The sequence below is a fragment of the Bos grunniens genome, chromosome 7, assembly GCF_055505025.1.
Source record: "Bos grunniens cultivar Pamir isolate PY7600 chromosome 7, Bosgru_T2T1.0, whole genome shotgun sequence".
NCBI classification, from domain to species: domain Eukaryota; kingdom Metazoa; phylum Chordata; class Mammalia; order Artiodactyla; family Bovidae; genus Bos; species Bos grunniens.
This window is the reverse complement of record NC_141171.1, coordinates 63,432,876-63,444,878: the sequence shown is the minus strand read 5'-3', so window position 1 is coordinate 63,444,878 and position 12,003 is coordinate 63,432,876. Positions and strand designations below refer to the sequence as shown.

Below are 12,003 nucleotides of genomic sequence, written 5' to 3'. Positions count from 1 at the left end.
ACCTAAGCTTTGGAGGAGGATAAAGGCAACTGAGTTGATGCAGAAGTATGAACAGAGGGACAGGAATCCTTCAACTGAAGGTGAGCTCAAGAGATGGAAAACTTGGAATGTTTTGCTAAGCTGTTCACATCTTATTCTACAGGCAATGGGGAGCTACTGAAGGATGCTGAGCCAGGGTGTAGCAGGATAACAACATCTTTATGGAAAGAAGAATTGTTAACTGGCCTTTGTGATGCCTTTAAAGATAGCAAATCCTGTAAAGAGTTTGTAACCTAAACTCTGCCCTTAATGTGCAGATTTATCCTGGATAAATGCTTTATTGGATGGGTTTGATTTGCCCTGCATATCAAAGGAGAAGCAATGAAGGTAGTTAGTGTGTCTCATTGCAAGTGCCAACTCCATACACTCAGCAGTGGATCTCTAAAGCACCATGTTTAGAAGTATTCTGAGATCTTATCAGGGCTTAAAAGAAAAGTGCTGCCTTCAGCTAGTAATGTCTGCCGCAGGTGCAGGAATGAGGGGTAGAGGGAGCCATGCCACATGTTTGACATTGATGGTAGATCTGATGGGAAAATTTAAATAGTTTTGCAAAACTATTCCATTGTCAACATCACTATCATTCTCTTCTTACTAGTTCCACCCACCCCCTACACCTGGTCATTCCTGGAATCTAGGATTAGAATTTTCACAGTTTTCTCTGTCATGAGAAAGTATCAATAGAAATGAGCCACAAAGAGTCTCCCAGTCTCACTTTCTATGCTTCTACCAGGGCCTCATTGGAAGCACCTCTCGGTGACCTCTTGCCCACTCTCCCAATCCACCCTCTACAGGACAGATCTGCCCGCAGAACAAGGTGAACAGAACCATTTCTTCCCATGCAAATGTCCCCTTCATGGGTAATGAGGCAAGCTGCAGCGGCTGGATGTGCTGTGTAAGGCTGAATGTCTCGAAATAGAATATGGCTCAGGTTTTCCATGGGGTACCTGCATCAGCGATTCTGTAAGTAAGTCACCAAGGGGAAGCAACTTTCTCTCGGGCATCTTTTGCCCCTAGCAAATCACAGCTGTGCAAAGAGGAAAAGTAGGGTAAAGAGATGAGGCCGTCGCTTGGGGTGGGGCAGGAGGAAGAAGGCAGTCAAGAAAAAAGAAGTAAGCAGAGCACCGTCCTCATCTCTCCCCACCCATTTTCACAATTTTTCTCTGCAGACTGAACTACACAAAGTGGGCTGCTATTTCTCTCTTCCAGGCTTTTGCACATGCTGTTTCTTCTTCCTGGAACGCTCCACATTTGCTTAACAGAACTGCTCATGTTCTCTCTTAAGATATTAACGGGGTGTCACCTCCTCCAGGAAGCCTTCTGAAACCTAAATAAATAAACCAATCCTGAATATTCATTGGAAGGACTGACACTGAAGTTGAAGTTCCAATGCTTTGGCCACCTGATACGAAGAGCCGACTTACTGGAAAAGACCCTGATGCTGGGAAAGATTGAGGGCAGAAGAAGAAGAGGGCAACAGAAGATGAGATGGTTGGATGGCATCATCGACTTAATGGACACTGAGTTTGAGAAAATTCCAGGAGATGGTAAAGGATAGGGAAGCCTGACCTGCTGCAGTCCATAGGGTCACAAAGAGTTGGACAGGACTTGGCGACTGAACAACCACCACCAATACTTTCCCTATCATAGCATTAATCACACCATACTCTAATTATCTTACTTATTTGTCCTTCACTAATAAAAACAATCAGCCAAAGCTGGCTTAGTGGTTAATATGAGTTAGGTACTGCACCAGGCTTATGACAGAGATTATTTCACTTAATAGCACAGTAATTCTATAAGGTGATATCTCCATTTTATAAATGGAAAAACAGGCTCAGAGAGGTTAAATACCTTGACCAAGGTAACAAAGATATTACATCCAGTAAGTGGCAGGGCCATATTTAGAATCCAGATCTGCCTACACGATCTTAACCACCATGCTACATCACATCCCCTTCCATGTGCCGGGCTTCAGCGGGCAAGGACTGGGTCCAAGTCACATGGTCTTCCAGCACTGGTGTGCCTGGCAAGTAGGTGATACTTAGTGTATATTGGTTGATTAAGTGAAAGTCTCATAGATTGAACCTTCGTGTCCTCTCAAAATTTATCTGTTGAAATCCTAACACTGAAGGTGATGGTATTAGGAGTGTGCGGCCTTTAGGGTGGTATCAGTGGCCTTGTAAAAGAGGCCCAAGAAATCTCCCTTGCCCACTCTTATCGCGTGAGTTTACAGTGAGAAGACAGTAGTCCGTCACCCAGAAGAGGGTCCTCACGAGGACGTGACCCTCTTAGCACTCTGATCTCAGACATCCACGCTCCAGAAGTGTGAGAAGTAAATGTCTGTTGTTTATGAGCCCCAGTCTGTGGAAGTTTGTTATAGCAGCTCAACCAGACTAAGATGGAATGAATAAATACAGCAATGAATGAATAGAATCATTACACATTAGAAATAAAAGATTCCATTGGGTCAACTCCAATTTAAAGAAATAAGGCTAATTGAAGGGAATTACTCTCATGAGAGCATATGTTTCTCAGGGTATTTGAGGGGAGAAAACAAACAGAATTCATTCTAATAGACAAGGGAAGCTCGAAGTCAGAACCAGAGTAGTGCTAAGGGTCAGACCCAAGAAGGAAGCCATGAATGGGAGACAAGGCAAGGAGTCAGGAGCTGTGGTGGCAAGGATTAGATAAGTATGCAAAGTGGGCTAGAAAGATAAAAAGAGAAAGGAAAGATAATAAATGAAGGGGGTAATTAGAAGTCTGTTATTGCCTACCATCATGGATAGATGCATAAAAGTATAAATTCCACAAAGATCCATGACTTGAACCAGAAACTGACCCCCACATCTACACCCTTGTCACTACCACATGCTACTTTCCTAAGGAATGTCTGGTCCTCACAGCATTTTTCTTTGTTCAATTATAAAAACACAGATTGTTTGGACTAGCCACTTTTTCCCCACAATTGTTCTCATGGTAGGAGTCTCAAGTATTCCAATCTAAGACACACATAAGTTAAGAAACAGGGTGAGGAATAATCTCTGCAAGTTCTGGGGTGGGTAAGTAGCAGTTCATTTATAAGTTGTCTTATTTACTACACTGGACAATTAAACTCCATTCCTGCAAAATCCATTTATTATCCACGGTTGCTCAAAACTTTAAAAATTCTATAAATGCCTATTTGGTGCCTTTCTGAGTGCCAGGCACTAAGGTGGAAGACACAGAGATGAATAACACAAGGTTAATTTCTACAAGCCCAGCAAAGAACTCTCTGTTCAATGCAGGAGTTTAAAATCAGAAGACCTGAGTTCAAGGCTTGGTCCCTGTCCAGGTCTTCTGGGCTCAAATAGTAACTACTTACTCAATCACTGTGATTTGGGACAAGTTAATAACCCCTCTATGTCCTAGTGCCTCATCTGTAAAATGTAAAATTGGCATCCTTACCTCATAAGGTTGTCAAGGGAATTAAGGGAATTAGCATATGGGGTAACATTTTGCAAAATTGTAAAGCCCTTGCTATTGCTATGCTAAGTCGCTTCAGTCGTGTCCAACTCTGCGCAACCCCATAGACGGAAGCCCACCAGGCTCCCCCGTCCCTGGGATTCTCCAGGCAAGAACACTGGCGTGGGTTGCCATTTCCTTCTCCAATGCATGAAAGTGAAAAGTGAAAGTGTAAAGCCCCAGGCATATTCAATTGTCATTACTAAAAATGTCTCTACCTTTATAAAGCACCATCCTATTTCACAGGTGGGTTTAGCCAAATGCCTGGGATAGATTTCAATCCCACAAACATAGATTTTTTTAACAAATAAAAGAAACCTTCGTTGAGTCCAATTGGTCTGAATTCATGTGTACAGAGGACCCATACTACACAAAACAGAAAAGTATCATCTAGCCTCATGCCAGCTGTGTCAGCTAAGTATTACTTTCTCTATTTTTAAACAGGTAAGGTAACTTGCTTGAGTTACACAACACATAAATAAAATGTATTTGTACACAGGTCAGTGAGTCTTACCTCTATGACATAGCCTTTTCTGAGCAAAAGTTATATTCTGTCTGTAAACGCTGCTCACCTCCAGCCCCTGAATCAGTGACCCCCTGACAGTCCTGCACACTGGAGCTCGATACTTCCTAACCCAATGATAACTTTTCTCTTCTCTTTGTGATTCCATTATTCTGCAAGAACCCACAAGGGACAAGCATATCAGCAGTGAAAGGAAAGGCATATATAAGCCAGTTTCTTTATCAGCCTCTCCCATGCTTGTGATTTCAGGCTGTGCAGGAGGAATGGGAGCTATGAGTAATGCTAATAGCATCATCCAAGGAGCAGCAGATAACAGCTCCCATGGTCCCAGGGAGGAACTGCCTTTGTGCTATCCTGGCTGTGAGATGAGATTCAGAGAAATCAGATGTGATGGGTTTAGAAATTCCACTAACTCGTGGCTGGACCACAGCTTCCCCAAAGAGGGACAGGAACAAAGAAGGAGTTCACCTGTATAAAGCCTGGGCAGACATTTGTACTTCCTTGCAAGGTAAGGAAGATAAACTATGCGCATGGTGACCCTGGCACTAACCATGGGAGGAGAGAAGTGTCAGGAGGAAGACACTGGTCATTGCTGATGGTCTTCCTTACAGCACACAGAGTGCTGAGCAGGTGGAATTTGATTGCTGGAGAAGTGATAGGGAGGCAGGTAATGAGGGGGAAATTAACATTTGGGTTAATTTCCATAATGAAGTGGGTTCTCTCAAGAGGAAGTGTGTTCTTGTCCCCAAAATGCTCAAGAAAAGTTAGGAAACCTCAGAAGGTATGTTACAGAGCATTATCCATGCATTTAATGCTGGTGAGGTGATCCAAAGACACCAAATTCTATTCCAAAACTAGGATTCTGAATGAGGGTAATACAATACAATATAGTGGTCAAGGTCATAGAATCAGAATTCCAGCTTTTCAACTTATTACTCTTATGACCCTAAACAAGTTACTTAACCTCTCTGGGCTTCAGTTTCTTCTATGAAATAGGGATTGCAATACTAGTGACTTTTAGAATTAAATTAGTTAGTGCAATGGTTCAAGGAGTAATTGCCTCATGGTAAGTACTGATGCTGATACTGATACTGACTTCACTTTCACTTTTCACTTTCATGCATTGGAGAAGGAAATGGCAACCCACTCCAGTGTTCTTGCCTGGAGAATCCCAGGGCGGGGGAGCCTGGTGGGCTGCCGTCTATGGGGTTGCACAGAGTCAGACACGACTGAAGTGACTTAGCAGCAAGTACTGATGCTGAAGCTGAAGCTGAACCTCCAATACTTTGCCCACCTAATGAGAATAACTGACTCATTGGAAAAGACCCTGATGCTGGGAAAGATTGAAGGCAGGGGAGAAGGGGATGACAGAAGATGAGATGGTTGGATGGCATCACCAACTTGATGGACATGAGTTTGAGAAAGCTCCAGGAGTTGGTGATGGACAGAGAAGCTTGGCGTACTGCAGTCCATGGGGTCACAAAGAGTCAGACATGACTGAGCGACTGAACTGAGGTACTCACAGCTAAGCACCAACCAGGTGCCAGATACTCTTCTGAACCACAGGAATGGACAATCATATACAAAAGAGATAGATGTGTTACTCTCACGGGTAAACACATATAATTTCAGATGCTGATAAGAACTATGGAGACAATTATACAATGTAACAAAATAGAGTATCCTTGAAGAAGGGGTGAGAGACATTAACTAGGGCAGGTGGAGAGGGTCTCTCTGAACTGAATTCTACTGAGGCAAGGGGAGCAGCCAGCCATGCTGACTGAGTTGGGGCATCCAGGCAGAGAGGATAACAAACCCAGAGAACTTGAGACAGGTCAAAGCTTGGGATGTCAAGGACCAAGAAAAAATGGCTGTGTGTCCTGGAGCAGAGTGAGTGAGGAGAGAGAAAACAAAGGGAAGATGAGATCAAAGATGTAAGGCCTTGCAGGCCATGGTGAGGAGTTTGGGATTTATTCTATGGCAAGTGGGAAGGCATTGAAGGTGGTAGGCAGGGTAAGATCCTGGACAACTTACATTTTAAAGAGATCATGCACTTGACTCCTAAAAACTTCCCACGCATAATCCTCCCCATCCTTTCCCCTTTTATGGAAGTCTCTGAGGCCCTAAAAGAGGTCAGAGTTACAGAGCAGAAGGTGTCTGGGTCTCCAGATAATCTCAGAGGTGTCCTCGAGCTGGCTGGGAACACTAATGTTGGCTTGTAATGGAGTAAATAAGCTTTATGTATGAAGCCAAAGAGGGAGAGAGAGTAGGAGGGAGGAAAAGAGGGGGTAAGCACATTCTGACCGCTCCCTGAAGAATGCAACTGTGAGGTCCAGGCATGAACATCAGTGGAAGCAGGGGACCGTCCATCTGTCCCCACCACAAGGCCTTGAATAGAACAGTTAATTTTAAGTAAATAAGTGGACTCAGTCAAGGACCAGCTAAACCGTCAAGTTCACCAGCTAACTGCACGAACCAGTAACTAACCATCTTCTCTGCAGGTGTTGGCCATAATGGAAAGTAGCAGAAAATAAAAGTAGCAGACCAGATTAGCCTGACACTGCATCTTCCAAGTGTCCTACTTTGAGAAGCCAGATTTAAAATACATTTTTTTCCTCCATTAGACCAGCCTGCCTTTTTGAGTCTTTTGTCAGATCAGTAACATTTGCTTCTATGGTAATAAACCACAGAAAGGATCAGGAACAGATAGCTGAGTTTTAGGTAATACCCAGGCAGTTGCTAACCCTATTCATCCTCTGCTAGGTACCACCACCCCAAAGAACTGCAGATCCATCATATGAACACAGATGTGAATGTTCACTCATTCATCAAAGCACAGACCAACACCTGCTTTGTACTGGGCACTGGCCTAAGATTGGGGTTGTGTGTGCATGCCAAGTGGTGTCTGACTCTTTGCAACCCCATGGACAGAAGCCCACCAGGCTTCTCCATCCACTGGGACTCTCCAGGCAAGAGTACTGGAGAGGGTTGCCATTCCTTCCTCCAGGGGTTCTTCCCCACCCAGGGACTGAGCCTGAATCTCACGTCTCCTGCATTGGCAGGTGGGATCTTTACCACTTGTGGTTTAGCCGCTAGGTCATGTCCAACTTTTTGCAACACCCATGGACTGTAGCCTGCCAAGCTTCCCTGTTCATGGGATTTTCCAGGCAAGAATACTGGAGTGGGTTGCCATTTCCTTCTCCAGGACTGGAGGTACAGTAATAACCAAACAGACAAAGTTCTTTTTTGTAACCGAGCAGGATCCAGTGGGGCCTTCCCAGAACAGACACCCCCTGCTCCACCCCCACCCCACATACTATGTCCTCTGTTTGTCTCTCATCTGTAGTAAAACTTCAGCCTCCTAGGCCTTCCCCAATTTCCAAAAGTAAATTTAATCAGAGAAGTAAGAAAATGCAGAAAGAAAAGGAAACAGTCAAGCAAGACAAAATAAAAACACTTTAACCATTAAATAAAGTCAAGGACCTTCAGTTCCTCCTCAAGGGCTATAGATGATATATATAGGAAAAGAATAAAAAACAAGTGGATATATATAATGTATTCACTTTGCTGTACAGCAGGAAGTAATACAACATTGTAAATCAACTGTACTCCAATACAATTTTTTAAAATTATGTCCTTCAAAAAAGATAAGGAATGAAATCCAATTTAGTCTTCATGTGTCATGTCTAATAAAACCATTTACATTAGCTAAAAAGAGCCAACAACTAAGAGCCATAGAAATGCATCATTTAATGTGCATTATCCACTTCATATACAGTATGTTTTGATATTAAAAAGAAGATATTTCTACTTAGCCAGAAATAAAGAATGAAATAATGCCATTTGCAGCAACATGGATGCAATTTGAAATTACCATACTAAGTGAAAGAAGTCAGAGAAAGACAAATACTATACGCTATCACTTATACGTGAAATCTAAAATGTGACACTAATGAATTTATCTATGAAACAGCAATGGGCTCACAGACATTGAGAATAGATTTAGGGTCACAGGGGGGACTTGGAGTTGGGAGTTTGGTTTTGAACATTCCTCTGGGACCTTCAAAGTGTGATACCAAGTAGATAACAGGCATTGACAACATACTGAAGGCAACTGAAGTTTTAGCCATTGTTGTGGACAATGTCCCCTGCAGAAAATTCACTGAAGTCCTAAGGCCAATGTGCTGGTCCTAGGAAGTGGAGCCTTGGGGATGGCTAAGTCATGAGGGTGAAGCCCTCATGAAAGGGACTGGGATCTTTGTAAAAGAAACACCCAAGGGCTTTCTCACCCCTTTCACTATGTAAGGACACAATGAGAAGAAGGCTACTTATGAACCAGGAAGTAAGCCTTCACCAGACATCAACTCTGGCAGCACCATGACCCTGGACATTCCAGCCACCAGAACTATAATAAATGTTTGCTGTGAAACTCATACAGTCTGCCTTTAGTTTGTTCTGAGAGCCTGGGAAACCCATCTTCCCTCCCTAGATCTGTTTTACCACCTGATCTGTCAACTTTCTCATTGCTCTAACACATCCTGACTCTGTCAGAACAGGGTCTGGGTAGGTTCCATCCAAAGCAAGGAGTCTGGAATAGAGCCATACAGAGTGCTGATCTGACTGAGGAACTGACCTTTAAATATCCCATTTTCTTATTGGTGCTTTGGATGGGAGTTCTCGGGGGAACTCTGAGGGTAATTGCTTTTGCCTCTGCCTTAGAAGGGGCTGGCTTTGATGCAATGCTGTTCTCATCTGCAGGTTTAATTTAGCTCTTTTGTCTGCATTAAACTTACAGGGAACTATCCTTTGTGTGGTACCAAACACATCACATGGCCAGCCATTTCTAGCTGAATTTAGACTTGCCCTTTCAGCTAAGGATCCTGAGTTGCTCTGAGGGCCAGGGCGGGCTAGCTGACATCTATCTCTGTCCCTCAAGATCCTCTCTTGGGGAATCTGGACCAGCCACTGGGTGTCAGCATTGCTTTGTCCAATTATAAGGGGGAGGGGCGGAGAAAGGGTATTTGTATGGTTTGGGAGTTGTTTATGCAGTAAGTGTGGGCTCTAAAGCAAGCACAACCACAGTTCACATTTTTACAGCATTTAGTATGAAACCAAGAGCTCTCCTCTATCTTCACTTCTGGACCCTCCCTACTCATTTCAGTCCCTTCATGTCACTCGCCTGGATTACTGCACAGTCTTGCTTTCCATTTTTGTGTGCCTCAAGTCTATCTTTTTTGTCTGGTTACAATCAGGACTACAGCAGGCTCAGTTGTAGGATAATGAGGACCCTGTCATTGGCGGCTTGCAAAACAAAAGTGGCAAAACCACCTTGCAGGAATTTTTGTAGAAAAGAAAAACATGTTATATATAATGTATTTTATATATATATAATGTGTTTTGTAATATATTTGTTTATAAAATTGTAACACATATATTATAAATAAATACATATATATGTCTTTTCCCAGCTTGAGAACCATCAGGGACCCCCTATTGTCCATAACAGGGAAAATTCTAAGCTGTCTAGTGTAGCAAACAGAGCTATCTATACTCTGGCTGCCCCCAATCCCCAGTCTCATCTCCTGTTTCAAACATCAGGCTTCAATAAGAATCAACTTTCCCAAGAATACTTCACATTCTTCATGCCTTTGCTCATTCTTCTTACAGGGAACCTCTATTCATTCTTCCAGAGCCTCCTTCAGGGAACTTGCTGGTTAACCTTCCCCAATGCCTACTCTCCAGCTTAAGATTAGTGCCTTTTCTTTAGGCACCTAAGGCATGTTAACTAAATATATTAATAGAATTTACCATAGTGAGTCAAAGTTTTCTGCTATGTGTCTCTCACGCAGTAGGTTATGAACTGTTTTAGGATAAGGTCTTTGAGTTTTTCATTTGCATCTCTGCCTCCTGCCACTGTGTCGAGCAGGCTATTGATACAATATATGTTCACTTAACTGAATTCAACTGAACCTATGTGGTTATTAAGCTTATTTATCTGAGTCTGCAGCACCTCTTTGGTAAATTCCTTGTTCAGAGTCCCAATTGTCATCTACCTGGTTCAGAGTTTTCCAAACTACCCAAAGCAATCTACAGATTTAATGTAATCCCTATCAAAATACCCAGGCCACTTTTCCTTTGTCTGATAATTTTTGCTACCATGTGGGCTACATTTTTTTAAAAAGACTTACTCTTTATATCCACTTATATTTGTCTCAATTTTGTTTTAAAAGAAAACTTTTTATTAGTACCATAAGTAAAAAAAAAAACAAAACAAACAAACAAAAAAAAACAACTTATAACACTCACACAAAACAACTGTTTAAAAAAATAATGATGAAGTATTTCCATTTCTTTGTATTATTTCAAATTCTTTCATCAATGTTTTATAGTTTTCAGAGTATATGTCTTTTACCTCCTTGGTTAAATTTATTCCTAGATATTTCATTCTTTTTGATGCAATTTAAAACAGGATTGTTTTCTTGCTTTATCTTCCTGATGATTATCAGTGTAAAGATAAGCAATAGATTTCTGTATCTTTTTTCCTGCAAAATTCCTAAATTCATTTGCTAATTCCAATAGTTTTCTGGTGGAGACTTTGGAGTTTTATATATATATCGCATTATGTCATCTGCAAATAGTGACAGTTTTAACACTTTCCTTCTAATTTGGATGCCTTTTGTGTCTTTTCCTTGTCTGACTACTGTAGCTAGAACTTTCAATACTAATTTAAATGGAAGTAGTGAGACAGGGCATCCTTGTCTTATTCCTGATTTTAGAGGAAAAGATTTCCGCTTTCCACTGTTGAGTATGTTAGCTATGGCTCTGGGATGCAAGAATTAAAATTGCTAAAATGCCCATACTACCCAAAGCAATCTACAGATTTAATGTAATCCATATCAAAATACCCAGGCCACTTTTCATAAAACTAGGATAAATAATCCTAAGATATAGAACCACAAAAGACCCTGAATTGCCAAACTATCTTGAGAAAAAAGAATAAAAGTGAAAATATCATACTCTCTGACTTTGGACTATACCACAAAGTCATAGTAATGGAAACAGCATGGTACTGGCACAAAAACAGACACACAGCTCAAACAAACAGAATATAGAACCCAGGAAAAAAACCTATGCACCTATGGTCAATTAGTCTACAGCAAAATGGGGCAAGAATATACAGTGGAGAAAAGACAGTCTCTTCAACAGGTGGTGCTGTGAAAGCTGAACAGCTACACATTGAAGAATGAAATTTGAACATTTCATCATACCATATACAAAAACAAATTCAAAATGGATTAAAGACTTAAATGTAAAACCTGAAACTTAAAACTCTAAGACACAGCCAGAACACTGTTTGATTTAAATCATAGCAGTATATTTTGAATCTGTCTCCTAAGACAAAAGAAATAAAAACAAAAATTAACAAATGGAACCTAATTAAACTTGAAAGCTTTTACACAGTAAGGGAAACCATTGACAAAATGAAAATAAAATTTACTGAATGGAAGAAAATATTTGCACATAATCACTGATAGAGGTTAATATTGAAAATATATAAATAACTCATACAACTCAATATAAAAAAATCCAGTTAAAACATGGGCAGAAGATCTGAACAGACTTTTATCAAAGACAAACAAATGGTCAACAGGCACATTAAAAGATGTTTGACATAGCTAGTCATCAGAGATGGTAAATCAAAACCATAATAAAATATCACCTCATACCTTTAATAACAGCTCTCATCACAAATAACAAATGTTGAGAAGGATGTGGAGAAAAGGGAACCCTTGTACACTGTTAGAAATTTACATTGGCTCAGCCACTATGGAAATTAGTAAGAAGTTTCCTCAAAAAACTGAGAATAGAACTCCCTTATGATCCAGCAATTCCACTCCTGGGTATATATACAAAGAAAATGAAAACACTAATTCAAAAAG

General features: G+C 41.2%; 1 long non-coding RNA gene across 3 annotated transcripts in view; it reads right to left on the bottom strand.

Annotated features, from left to right (window-relative positions):
* LOC147369714 (uncharacterized) overlaps positions 1–12,003 on the bottom strand; it is a 694,358-nt gene that overhangs the window by 456,913 nt on the left and 225,442 nt on the right. The gene's annotated exons all lie outside the window — the stretch shown is intronic.